Genomic DNA, 15,366 nt, shown 5'->3' with positions numbered 1-15,366 from the left:
AATTGCGGCTTGTGAAGACTCAAGAAGTCAATTGGGCAAATGGGTTTATATGGGTGCTATACCGGGTAATATACCGATTTAGCCGTACTTGGCACAGTTGTTGAAATTCATAACAAAACACTACATGGAAAATTTCTAAACAAAATGGTACAAAAATTGCGGGTTGCAGGGGCTTAAAAATCCAATCGGGAGATGAGTTTAAAGAACAATTTAGAGGTTAAAGACCGCTTCAGACCATTTTGGCACGTATGTTGAAGGTCATGGAAACAGTGACTGTGCAAAATTTCAGCCAAATGGGATAGGAATTGCGCCCTCTATTTCAGATTATGGACCGTTTCAGACCATATTTGGCACCTATGTTGAAGTTTATGGAAAGTCCCTGTGCAAAATTTCCGGCACCTCGCATAAGAATTACGCCCTCTAGAGGTTCAAAAAGTAAAATCGCGTAATCGGTTTATATGGGAGCTATATATCGGAGGCCACCGTAGCGCAGGGGTTAGCATGTCCGCCTATGACGCTGAACGACTGGATTCGAATCCAATGCGAGAACATCATGAGGGTGTCGCACTGCGGCACGCCGTTCGGACTCGGCTATAAAATGGAGGTCCCTCATCATTGAGCCTAAACTTGAATCGGACAGCACTCATTGATATGTGAGAAGTTTACCCCTGTTCTTTAATGGGCAAATTTGCATTTGCATTTACATATATCACTTTATCGACTGATTCGGACCATACTTAGCACACCTGTAGAATGTTTTAGAAAACGTCATAGTACAATCTTTCAGCCAAATCGGATAAGAGTTGCGCCCTCTAGAGGCTCAAGAACTATAATCGGGAGATCGGTTAATATGGCAGCTATATCAAAACGTTGACCGATTTGCGCCAATTACAATACCAACCGACCTACACTTATAGGAAGTACTTGTGCAAAATTTCAAATGCCTAGCTTTATTCGTTCGAAAGTTAGTGTGATTTCCACAAACAGACGGATGTACATGGTTATATCAACTGTCATGGTTAGATCGAAATGTCATGGCGATCAAGAATATACATATACAGTTTATGGGGTCTTAGACAAATATTTCGGTGTGTTACAAAAAGAATGACGTTGTTAATATACCTCCATCCCATGGTGGTAATAAATAAAAAAGTTAGAACAAACCAAAAGAAATAAAAAAAGAATAGAAAAATAAATCAATTAAAAAAGGCTATAAAAATAAAACACGATTTTTTTTTGTGATTACAAAAATAAAAAAATATAAATAAATCAAAAAACAATAAATAAATAAAAAAATTATAAAAATAAGTAAAAAAAATTAATAAAAAAAATAATTAATAAAAAATAATAAAAAAAAAATTAATAAAAAATAATAAAAGAATAAAAAACAATAATATAAAAATAAATATAATAATAATAATAATAATAAATAAATATAGTAAAAAAATAAATGAATATAAAAATAAAAAATTAAAAAAAAGAATAAAAAACAACAAAATAAAACACTAAAAAAACTAAATTATAAAAAATCAAAACATAAAAATATAAAACAAAAAAATAAAAAATTAAAAAAAATATAGAATTAAAGAAAAAACTTAAAATTTAAATCAAAATTGAAAAAAAAAATAAAATCAAAATTAAAAAAAAAATAAATTAAAAAATTAAACAAAAATTAAAAATTGAAAAAAAAAATAAAAATATAGATGTAAAACTAAATTAAAAGAAATAAAAATAAAAAAATATAAAATAAAAAATAAAAAAAATGTAAAAATAAAAAAATATAAAATAAAAAAAAAATATAAAAAATTAAAAAAATATAAAAAAACAAAATATAAAAATAAAAAAAAATAAATAATGAAATAAAAAAATAAAATATAATTAAAAATAATAAAAAATATAAATAAATATATATAAAAAATGAAAAAAAAAAAATTAAATATATAAAAAATTAAATACAAAAAATAAAAATAAAAACCAAAAATAAAAAAATTAAAAATAAAAATAAAAATAAAAAAAATTAAAAATAAAAATAAAAATAAAAAAAAAATTAAAAATAAAAAAAATTAAAAATAAAAAAAATTAAAAATAAAAAAAATTAAAAATAAATATAAAAAAAAAATTTAAATAAAAAAAATTATATAAAAAAAATCAAATTAAAAATAAAAAAAATTAAAAAAAAATAATTAACAAAAAACAAGTTCTTTAAATGACTTTTTCGAATAGAAAAACACCACCTCCAAAATTTCAGGCAAATCTAGTAATAATTGCGCCATTGGGTTATATGGCAGCTATATCAGGTTATATACCATACTTAGAACAATTGTTGGAAGCCATACCAAAACGACATATGCAAAATATCAACCATATCGGATAGAAGTCTAATCGGAAGATCGGTTTATATGGCGGCTATATCTGGATATAGACTGATTTAGACTATACTTAACACAGTTGTTGGAAGTTAAAAAAAAAAAAAAAAAAAACACTTCATGCAAAATTTCGGCCAAATTGGATAAGAATTGAGCCCTCTAGACACTCAAGAAGTCCATTCGGGAGATCTGTTTATATGGCGGGTATATCAGGTTGTGGACTGATATAGAATATACTTGGCACAAATGTTCGAAGTCATACCAGAGCACTTGCAAAATTTCAGCCAAATCGGATAAGAATTGCGCCCTCTAGAAGTCAAGACCAAAGGTCGGTTTATATGGCAGCTATATCAGGTTTTGAACCGATTTAGACCATAAAGTTGTCGGATGTGAGACCAAAACACCACGTGCAAAATTTCAGCCAAAGCGGATAAGAATTGCGCCCTCTAGAAGCTCAAGAAGTCAAGACACAAGATCGGTATATATGGCAGCTATATCAAAACATGGAACGATTTGGCTTATTTACAATCCCAACCGACTTACACTAATAAGAAGTATTTGTGCAAAATTCCAAGCGCCTAGCTTTAATCCTTTGAAAGTTAGCGTGCTTTCGACAGACGGACGGACATGGCTAGAACGACTTAAAATGTCATGACGATCAAGAATATATATTCTTTATGGGGCCTTAGACGCATAATTCGAGATGTTACAAACGGAATGACGAAATTAGTATATCCCCATCCTATGGAGAATGGTATAAAAATTGGGATACTATAAGCTTCACCATGGGTCTATTTTTACGTTCGTTGCATGATTTCTCCAGATATATAAATGTGAATATGTTATGAACCGATTTGGATCATACTAAGTCTGGATCATGAAAGTCGTAAGATTAGAGGCTTAAAAAGTCAAAGCTGAAGATTGGTTTATATGTGAGCTATATGAAGCTATGGACCGGTTTTGACCATGTATGGCACAGTTATTGATGGTCATAAAAAAACAACATGTGCAAAATTTCAGCCTCGGCTCAGTGGCTCAAGAATTCAAATCAGGATATCGGTTTATGTGGCAGCTATATCAAAATATGGACTGATTTGACCCGTTCACAATTCCAAGCCCCGCTTGTAGTGTAAGCACTTTGAGACTAAGCATACTTTCGGAGGCCACCGTAGCGCAGAGGTTAGCATGTTCGCCTATGACGCTGAACGCCTGGGTTCAAATCCTGGCGAGACCATCGGAAAAAAAATTTCAGAGGTGGTTTTCCCCTTCTAATGCTGCCAACATTTTTGAGGTACTATGCCATGTCGCACTGCGGCACGCCGTTCGGACTCGGCTACAAAAAGGAGGCCCCTTATCCTTGAGCTTAAACTCGAATCGGACTGCACTCATTGATATGTGAGAAATTTGCCCCTGTTTCTTAGTGGAATGTTCATGGGCAAAATTTGCAATTTACATACTTTCGGCAGACAAATGGAGGAGGACATGGCTAAATCGAGTTAGAATGTCAAGATGCTGAGGAACATATATACTTTGTGGGGTGTCAGATCAATATTTCGATTAGTTAGAAAAGTAATAACGAAATTTGTTCAACCCATCCTATGATGAAAGGTATAAACAAGGCAATCACATGACTACTTTATGAATTGTTAGAAAAATTTCGAACAAAATCTTCAAAGTTTCTGTTGTACAGCACTTTTGAATATGGATTTTGATTCAAGACCACCGTTCATCCACTGATTTATAAACTCCTTTTATAATTCTATCCATTTGATGATAACATCTATTAAATAACACACACATACTTTTAATCAAACACAGCTAAAGAAGTTTTAAAGGAAAACAAAGAATTACAATGTAAATAATATCATAAAATAAAAACACTCATTAAGTATATCGTTGAGAAAGAACAAATTAAGTTAGCTTAAACTCCCATTGTACACTATACTAGAAATTTCAACATTGCATTTATATTTGAAAAAATCTTGTCCTTTTTGTAATTACATTGCGAACTAAATATTTTATCATTTATCAATTACCAGTTTGTTTTATTTACATATAAGTAGTTGTTTGTTTATTCCTTACTCTACAAATAAAACACCTCAACCGTATTGTTAAAAGTTTCAAAGGAACAATACCGAAGTACTGTTGAGTCCATCAACAGTAACAACATGGCATTTATATGTTGTTTTACGCCAACATTAAGAGAACTTGTGCGCCGAATCTCCTTGGAGAGCAGAGAATATTTGTAAACCTGTTTTATTTACATTACCTTGAGAGGGTAGTTTCCTTATTTATTTAATGTTGGAGGAGGATTTATCCTTCATGTTAATATGACGGTGAAGTTTAGTTTTTATTTATGCTCTGGACTTTGATATGAATGCGTTGTTGTACCAATGAATTGTAATTGTGACTTAAATAATTCATTAAATGGTGAAGAAACTCAATATTTTCAAAAAAAAAAGTTAAATCGCGCCAAGTTCGGCCTGGCCAAATATAGGGTACCCATCACCGTGGATTCCGCTTAAAATATGCCTTTATTACCTCAGTTCGTATTTGAATTTTTTTACAACAACTAAATCGGGAATTGGTTTCGGCTGCTAAGGTCTCAAGTATTCATATCAGGGAATCGGTATTTAAGGGACCGATATCAGTATATAGACCAATTGGGATCGTAAATGGCACAGACACTCGAATTCATAGCAGAAGTCCTTGTGTCAAATTTCAGCCAAATTAGATGAACATTTAAGTTTTTATGAGCTCACGAGGTCTAAGCTAGGGATCGGTTTATATGGGGGCTATATCAGTATAAAGGCCGATTCAGATCATACTTGGCATGGATGTTGCAAGTCATAGCAGAAGTCTTTGTGACAAATTTCAGCCAAATTAGATGAAAATTGAGGCTTCCAGAGTCTCAAGAAATTAAATCCGGTAATCGGTTTATACGGGAGGTATACCAGTTTATTGCCCGATTCGGAGCAAACTCAGCAATAATGCTGAATGTCGGAAATATGCCAAATTCAGCAAATCGAATGTAAACTTAGGCTTCTAGGGGCTCAAGAAGTCAAAACTGGAAATTGATTTATATGGGGCTATATCTAAATCTGAAGCTATATGGACCATTTGCAATAGCCAACGACCTATATCGAAGAAGTATCAGTGCAAAATTGCAAGCGGATACATTTATTTGTTCAAACGCTTGGATAAAAAAAACTTTTGTAGTTTTTCCACCCGAAGATTACCGTAGTATCCCCGCGACCTATTTAATACCTTTTCATGCACTAAGAATTTTTTTATACCCACCACCAAAGGATGGGGGTATACATATCTAGTCATTCCGTTTGTAACACCTCGAAATATTGGTCTAGGACCCCATCGCGTATATAAAGGGTGATTTTTTTGAGGTTAGGATTTTCATGCATTAGTATTTGACAGATCACGTGGGATTTCAGACATGGTGTCAAAGAGAAAGATGCTCAGTATGCTTTGACATTTCATCATGAATAGACTTACTAACGAGCAACGCTTGCAAATCATTGAATTTTATTACCAAAATCAGTGTTCGGTTCGAAATGTGTTCATTCACCGTAACGTTGCGTCCAACAGCATCTTTGAAAAAATACGGTCCAATGATTCCACCAGCGTACAAACCACACCAAACAGTGCATTTTTCGGGATGCATGGGCAGTTCTTGAACGGCTTCTGGTTGCTCTTCACTCCAAATGCGGCAATTTTGCTTATTTACGTTGCCATTCAACCAGAAATGAGCCTCATCGCTGAACAAAATTTGTCAAAATTTGAACACATTTCGAACCGAACACTGATTTTGGTAATAAAATTCAATGATTTGCAAGCGTTGCTCGTTAGTAAGTCTATTCATGATGAAATGTCAAAGCATACTGAGCATCTTTCTCTTTGACACCATGTCTGAAATCCCACGTGATCTGTCAAATACTAATGCATGAAAATCCTAACCTCAAAAAAATCACCCTTTATATTCTTGATCATCTCGACATTTTGAGTCGAACTTGCCATGTCCTTCTGCCCGTCTGTCGAAATCACGATAACGGTCGAACACGTAAAGCTGGCCTATTGAAATTTTGCAAAGATACTTAAAATTGATATAGGTCGTTGGAGATTGCAAATGGGCCAAATCGGTTCAGATTTGGATATAGCTCCCATATAAACCGATATCCCGATTTAACTCCTTAAGCCCCGTGGAAGCCGCAATTTTTGACCGAAATATTGCACATAGTGTTCTGCTATGACTTTCAATAACTGTGCCAAGTACGGTCTAAATCGGTTAAGAACTTGATATAGCTCCCATATAAACCGATCTCCCGATTTGACTTCTTAAGCCCCTAGAAGCCGCAATTTTTGGATTAAAATTTGGGCAATGACTTCTACTATGGTTTCCTACATCCAATCCAGGTATTATCCAAATGAGTTCATAATCTGATATATCTTAGCATAGCAATTCATATTCATTATCCTTTGTTTACCTTTGTTTAATGTCATCCATGGTGGAGGGTATATAATGGTGATTTCGATTCTAAAAAAAAACATGTTACACTAATGTTGCACTTATACTGGACGACATTTTGCAAATGTCGCGCCAACCCTCTTATAGTGTTACACTTTTTGCATTTTCAATCGAATGTGTTCGTATGTAGTCATTCCTACAAATATTACGGTAAAAACCGCATCCTCGTCTTGGGATGAAGAACTTTCTAGCAACTCATTTTATATGCCAAATTTTGTCTTCTTCTGTTTAAACAAAATTTACTTAAATGATAGCGTGTGCTACAAACGTAGCACAGAGGTTAGCATGTTCATGTCCCTTGGTTCCTAATGGGAAATTTTGTAGGCACGCTGTTCGGAATCGGAATAAAAGAAGAAGCCCCTTATCATTGAACTTAAAACTTTCATCGGACTCTAGTCATTGATATGATGGAAGTATCCCCTGTTCCCCAATGAAATGTTCCTAAGAAATTTAATAATAGCAGTTAGTAGGTTTAACATACTGGTATAATATTGCCAGAGCTATGGATAAATCCTGAACTCTGGAGCTCTCATATCAACCTGCTCTCCGATATATCTTCTGACTTCACAAAATTTTTGATAAGATATGTCCATTTCAACTATTATTAGAAAGTTTGCCTTATTCGATATACGTTTTGCCAATATTTCGTTATAGACTGCCTTTTAGCTCTAGAAAAATCTAAGCTGGGCAAAATATTTGATATATAGAAAATACGAGCATTTATGCGGAGAGCGATAGCATTTACACGATATATGTTTTTCACACTTCTACAATACTGCCAGAGATACGGCTAAATCCTAAATTCGGAAGCGCTCACATTAACCTGCTTTTCCTACATTCAGCATCCATCAAACCTCGCAAAAATTGTTGTTAAGCCCAAACCAATTCTTATTGGAAAGATTTTCTTATTGGATATACGCTTCGCATATAAACCAATATTTCGTTTTAGACTATCAAAGCTCTAGATAAACCTATCTAGGTTAGATTAGGTTGAAAAGAGGGTGCAGATATTAATGCGCCCATGCCACTATGGACATACACCTAAGCCAGTAATTGGCTTATTGTGCGCCCTAAAAACTATAAAGTAACCTCTGAAAAGAAAATTTTAAATTACGAATTCCGTGCTAATTACAAAAATCTTAATTGTTTTCAATACCATTCCCTTAAGTTGGTTCATGTCTGGTATTGTGGCTCTACCTAATTACCGGTATCTGTTATTCGCGAAATTCGGGCAATGACAAAGGAAATGCTCCAACGTCTCATCATCTTCTCCGCATGACCTACACTTGCAGCACCAATTTTACATAAGTGAGCTCGAAGTTCTATGTGTCCCGTTATGATACCAATATCTATACTGACCTCCTTCTTGCTGCCTTTCAGTAATAGCCTTGTCTTCTCACGATCTGGATCCCCCCGTAGGATTTTCGCCCTCCTACCGATCGTTTCACTGTTCCACAATGTTGCATGCGCACTCGTCGCCCACTCCCTTAACTCGGACTGACGCCTCATAGAAGGCGTTAACCTCCTTCTTACACTACAAGACTGTTCGTGACCTTACCGTCCTGCCCGCCCGGATCTCCGCCTGCAGGATCGTATTATGGTCAGGCAGTCTAAAACAGATCTCAGTCCCTGGGTTCTCAATGTAAACCCTCAGGCCCACTCTATTCTCTAGCCTGATCCATCCATCCGTGCAACATGATCGTCCAGATGGCAACACTACGAGTTCCAAAAGTGTGACGCTGGCAGCAGTGCCTCGCACTCGACCTCAAAGTTCATCTCAGGTATCCGATCGGAAACCTCTTCCCTTTCTTCCAGGTTTCCTATCGTCGCCTCGATTATACCGCGATGGTATGAGTTGCTCCCATCCTCAATCCATTCTCCCATCGCCTTAAGTCTCATAGCCGCAGTGGCGGTTTATGGGTCGGATATCTAGAATAGTCTCCAGTGCCCTAGTGGGCGTGGTCCTCATCGCTCCGCCTGTGCTAAGACAACATGTTTTCTGAACCTGTTGTATGGTCCTTATGTTGCACTTTTTCTCCATAGCAGTCACCAAACTACTGAGGTGTAGGTGAGTATTTGTCTAATCACGCTCCTGTAGAGCCAGTGGACTATCCTCGGATTCAGGCCCCATTTGGAGACTACGGCCCGTCTACGGCCATTGATCAACATCTTTGAGCCTTCTCAGTACGCTCCTGGATGTGACACTTCCAATTCAGTTAACTATCCAAGATCACTCCTACGTATTTTACTTTCTCAGATATCGATATCGTTTTATTGAGGAAACGTGGTGCATCAAATTGGCCCACCTTCGTTTTCCTCGCGAGCAGGCATATTTCAGTCTTATCTGGGTCAACATTGAGACTACTGGGTCTAGCCCAGTCATATGCCATATGCAAGACCCTTTCGGCCCTTCTGCATAGCTGGTTCGGATCCTTATCCCTTAGAAGTATTATAACATCGTCTGCGTAACAGACAGGATCAAATCCCTCCTTAGTTAGCATCCGTAAAAGGCCTATCTAAGCTTGCAAAAATAATTGACCAATTTGGTAATATCTTAGGATGTGAAATGTTTACGAAGACAATCATTTGAAACACAACTTTGTACTTTATTTCGATACAGCGCCATTCCCATTTATTCATGGGTAAAAAGTTTCAGGACGGACAAACTTAACACTTTTATAAATAATTTTATGTTCGTTAAATTAACTCAACTCTATTCTTAGTATTCCAATTACAACTACATATACAATGCAGCAAAATAAGGAAATGGCAAAACAAATTCAGGAAATTAAACCAAAAAATCCAATCCAGGATATGGTTCAGGCTACACACGGAAGGCGGAGCTTTCAATGAGAGAGCAGAGAAAATATTTACATTTCTGTAAAATGGTAAAATACACTTTAAAAAATGAACATGTCGAAATGTTGTCAGTTGATACAAATTTTCAGTGCGAACAGAAATTAAAAATAAAAGGTTATTGGGCAAAAATTTATTAAAACTTAAGTTTTTTGGATTTTTTATATTTGGCAACTAGCAGTTTGCCCTTCGCATTGGTCTCATATTAATTAACTTCTAAGTTTTTCCCAAACCAACGTTTATATTGAAATCTCTAGTCTAATATTAAAAATAACAGTTTTATTTGACAGTTATATAAAGGAAATATGCCAAATAAACCTATTTTAAATCTACATTAAGTTTTGTTAATAAGGCTTTAAATGGTTTCCATTATTTTATCGAAAGCGTTGGAGATAGTTGTGTTTTTCCCCTTATTATTAATTTGGTTTAAAATTGCTACAGATCTTGCTTCTTCAATTGCCTGCTCTAAATCAATTATAACCTTTTCATTCAAACTTGTCACATGTCAGGAATCCTAAGGACATAAAAAATTGCAGCCATTTTTGTTAATTTTCTAACATCAACCCAATTTACCATCCTTACCCACACATCCCAACCTAAGCCCACCATTCCCACTCTGTAACATTCTATTTCCTATTGGCTCATCAAAAATTTCTCTCAGTGTTTTTTTACTATCACGAGTTAAGGGTTGTTTACACAGTAGTGTCCTTAAGCGTGCCATTTTAGCCAATAGCAACGAAAGCCAAAAATAAGGATATCAAGGAAAACAGTTCTCCTCTCTTTTGGCGGCGTTTGACAGGCGATGAAGACCACACAACGCAAACATATGAGAAGCGGCCAACAAACCCCAGCACCCTCCCTCAATCTCTTTACATTTCTATCTCTCCCCCTCAAAAAAAAAAAAGACTGATTGGCTATTGGGTTTTGGTTTAACAAATAAACAAACATTCTGTTGAGAGTGAGGGGAGAGTTAATTTTTTTTACTTTTGTAAAGCATGAAATTTGATATCCTACAACAGCAGTGGGTGACAAAAGTTTACATATTATACAAAAATGGTTTTTTAGAAGCTTTAGATCGAATCGAATGCCATGGCAGCGCAGGGGTTAGCATGTCCGCCTTTGAGGCTGAATGTCTGGGTTCGAATTCTGGCGGGAACATCAGAACAAATTTTTCAGCTGTGGTTATTCTCTCCTAATGCTGGCAACATTTGTGGGGCACTTTGTCATATAAAAACTTTTCCTCAAAGAGGCGCGCTCTCCGCCACGCCGTTTGACTTCGGCTATAAAATGGAGACCCTTATCATTGAGCTTTAACCTTGAATCGGACAGCATTCATTGCTATGTGAGAAGTTTGCCCTTGTTTCTTATGAAATGTTCATGGGCAAATTTGCTGATTTTACACTCAATCAAATTTTTTATTCAATACAGCCAAAATGTTTGCTAAAACAGCAGTTTTTGCCTGCTTTCCCTTTTTTAGCAGACAAAAGCTGCTGTTTTAGCAAACATTTTGTTTGAATAAAAAATGTGGTTGAGTGCAAAATCTGCTATTTCAGCAAACATAGGTCTGCTGTATTAGCAAAAATTTTTTACTGCTATATCAACTAACAAAATATGATGTTTTGAGTGCACAAGACTGCTGAAAAAAATTGTATGCTACTTTTTTTTTTAATTTGTGGAAAATTACTGTAATGAACCTTTCTGATCCATCCATCGGTATACATTTCGAAATGTGGCTGAGCATATATGTTCTAAATTTTTTTCTAACATCCCCTTGATAATTAAGCAGCAATCAGTTTCAGCAAACAACAGACTTTTCAGCAGTAAGCCTGCTACTCTGAAATTGCAGTACTACTGCTGTAATAGCACAACTAATGCTACAATAGCAACTATTTTGCTATTGTTTGTTTGCTATTTTCAGAATTTTTTTTGCTATGAGTGTTCCAACATTTAAATTTTTACTTAATTTAAACCAAATTGAATAACAAATGTGACCTTTATACACTCAAGAAGTAAAGTTAGGAGATCGATTTATATTAGAGCTAAATTATGTTATAGACCGATTGGGATCATACTTTGTGTTCAATTTCAGTTAAATCGGAGAAGAATCGGACATTTGCAGTCCCTATTAAAATTAAATCGAATTAAAATCGTGAGCTCGATTTATATAGGAGATATATTATGAAATGGACCAATTTACGCTCATTACGCTTTTGAAAGAGAGACATAAAGAATCCCAGAAAGACACACCGACGGACGGCCATGGCTAGATCGATCAAGAACGATGATGAAGAAAATATACTATACAGGGTAAACATAGCCCAATCCGATGGTGGAGGGGTACAAGTTTGAGCATTTGAAAGAAAACTCCTCCGTAAAATATTGGGTGATATCTAAAGCGTTGTTTAAAAAAAAATCGAATAAAACATTGTAATTTTGTTGTTGGAAATGCTTCCACAGCTTAGACCAATGAGATTTTTTTTCTATTTGGAATAGAAAGACTAAACAATAGAAACCATATAAAAAGTTTAGGCAATATGTATTGACAATCTAGTGATTGCGATTTCGTCCTTACCAAAGACTTTTTTGGACATATAGTAGTAAAGATGAATAAAGGATACTTATTCACCCACTCATTAGTAAGTGAGAAGATTTTTTTTTTTTGCAAACAGAGAAACGCTTACCTTTCAATCTTTTGCCTTTTGATCCCAATAAGCAAAATACGAAATATTATAGCGATCGGTTAACGATAACCCGTGTTGCCGCGACGTGAATCTAATGAATCTAGTTAAGTATTTTAGGTCCTAGCATGGAATTGGTAAACTAAGTATACTTTAGTAGGTAATTTATTACAAAACCACAAAGTATACCCTGCGCCGCTACTATTGCTGTGATAAAATGTGTAGTTCGACTCAGAAATTCCTGCTGATTTTTACGTTAACCCATCGCCATATTTCGAATTTTGAGAAAAAAATCACAATTTGGTGCGTTTTATGGGCTAGTGGCATCATTGGACCGTACTTCCTCAAAGATGATAAGAAGCGTAACGTAACTGTGAATGGTGAGCGCTATCGTGAAATATTTTTTTTTTGTTTTGAACAAAATAGAGAGCTTGATTTGCATGACATGTGATATCAACAAGACGGTGCCACAAGCCACACAACATGCGTAACAATGGACTTATTGAGAGGCGAGTTCGGTGATCGTTTTATTTCACGTTCGGGACATTGGCGCCTAGATCGTGCGATTTAACGCCTCTAGACTACTTTTTGTGGGACTGTGTTAAAGCTCATGGCAATACACACAAGTCCGCTTCAATTAACGCATTGGAAGAAACATTGAAGAATTTATTCGTGAGATACCCGCCGAAATATTGGAGAGGATGAGGCGCAGTCACAATCAACATTTGCATGAAATAATCTTTGATTCAAATAAAGATTTTATGAATTTTTCTGAATTTTATGTTTTTTTAACTTTCTTATGTGAATTCAGTCCTCTGTTCGCCCGTCTGCCTGCGGAAAGCACGCAAAGTTTCCAAGGAGTACAACTAGACGCTGGAAATTTTGTTCAATTACTTCCTATAAATGTAGGTCGGTTGGGATTGTAAATGGGTCTTATCGTTCAATGTTTTGATTTAGCTTCTATATAAATCAATCTCCCGATTATATTTCTTGTCTGAAATTTTGTATTAAAACGTTTTCTATGACACCTAAAGGATATGCCAAGTACGGTCCGTATCGATCCAAAACCCAAACTAACTCCCATATAAACCGATCTCCTTATTATACCTCTTGACCTCCAACATAGGTGCCAAGTATAGCCTGAATCGTTTTGAAAACTGATATAGCTTACATATAAACCGATCTCTCGATTTCTTTCTTGATAAGGCGCAATTTTTACCCGAATTAGCTGAATTTTTCCACAGCGACATTTACTATGGTCTCCAACATCCAAGCCTAGTATGGCCCGAACTGGTTCATAACCCAATAGCATAGCAATTCCTTGCCATTATCCTTTGCTTGACTATAAAGAGATACCGGACAAAGAACTTGACAAATGCGATCCATGCGTGGAAGGTATATAAGATTCGGCATGGCCAAACTTAGCTCGCTTTTACTTGTTAGAAATAACTTTACGTAAATATTACTCGCAGCTCTATCTTTGGTGATAACACCATTAATTGTTGAATCACCAGAACGATTATGACGACCCTAAAAAGGTCATAACAAACGATGGACATTTGTAACATTGTCACAGAGCACGAATTGTAATAGTAATTTTCAACGATTTGCAGTCCTTGCCCGTTTATCAGTTTCCACACGGTGAAATGGCAGAGTATACTGAACACTATTCACTTTTATATATGAATTTTGGACTGGAGCTGGCAAAATATAATCGCAACATTCGATATATTCGATAGATAAAATAATAATATATCTATGCGCCACAGTAGCGAGGTTAGCTTGTCCGCCTATGACGCTGAACGCCTGGGTTCGAATCCTGGCGAGACCATCATGTAAAGTTCTTTCCAAAGAGGTGTCGCACTTCGACTCGCCGTTTGGACTCAGCTATAAAAAAGGAGGCCCCATATCATTGAGCTTAAACTTGAATCGGACTGCACTCAGTGATATGTGAGAAGTTTGCCCCTATTCCTTTATAGAAAGTTCATGGGCAAAATTTGCAATTTGCATAATTTGCAATAAATGTCGTAAGAATATTGTAGAAATTATTTTTATAAAAATCTCAAAAAAAATTATTTTCAACCAATATTTTGTGAGTAATAGCCAGCCTATTATGCAGGTCATAAGAATATTGGAGGAATTGTTTTTTATAAAAATTTATATTTTTCACAAAATTTCATCTGTACAAAACTTCAACAACTTTTCATGCCCAGTGTACTCAATGCAACTTTTCTCTCAGTTAAGGCCTCTTTACCTCAAATTATAATTGTTATATTACAGTTGAGTTATGACAGGGAAGAGCAGCCAGCCGCCACACCACCGCAACCACAATGTTATCCACCAATATTTTCACATCACCAATATTGACCACAACAATGCCATACATGCAGCACAAGGATATAGAGCAAGGGATAACATAAGGCATCGTAAAACAAACAGTACTCCTCTTTAGTATACCGATCAGCACCTTAGTGCCTGTCTCAGCGAGTAGAGGGAGTTAGTCGTTAGTACTTGTCGCCAACCAACAAAAAGAAAACAGAAGTAAGGAGAGAAAAAAAACTAAGTTTCATTTAAGCTCAAAAGTTTGGTTCTGTTCGTGTGTCGGAAGTAAAGGATTACGCATACCATTCGCCCGTCACCATCATCATCATCATAAGACAAAAGGGATATTTTTGTAAAATTAGCATTGCAGCAGGGAGGACGTCGACTCCTATGTGCGAGCAAACGAGTGAACGAGCAAGCGATTGATTACTTGCTAATCATTATCGTCGTAATAAACTACCATCGGCGATAGCAGCAGTTGCCAGCAAATCATTACGCTGAATACGATAAGCCAACGCGGATGTGTCACACCAAGTTATCGTTAATTAAACGCGCACTTTAAAACACCAACAATTAACAACAATAAAAACAATAAAAACACAAA

This window comes from Stomoxys calcitrans, chromosome 2 (assembly GCF_963082655.1).
Source record: "Stomoxys calcitrans chromosome 2, idStoCalc2.1, whole genome shotgun sequence".
Lineage (NCBI taxonomy): Eukaryota > Metazoa > Arthropoda > Insecta > Diptera > Muscidae > Stomoxys > Stomoxys calcitrans.
The sequence above is the reverse complement of the archived record's forward strand: the minus strand, read 5'-3'. Positions refer to the sequence as shown.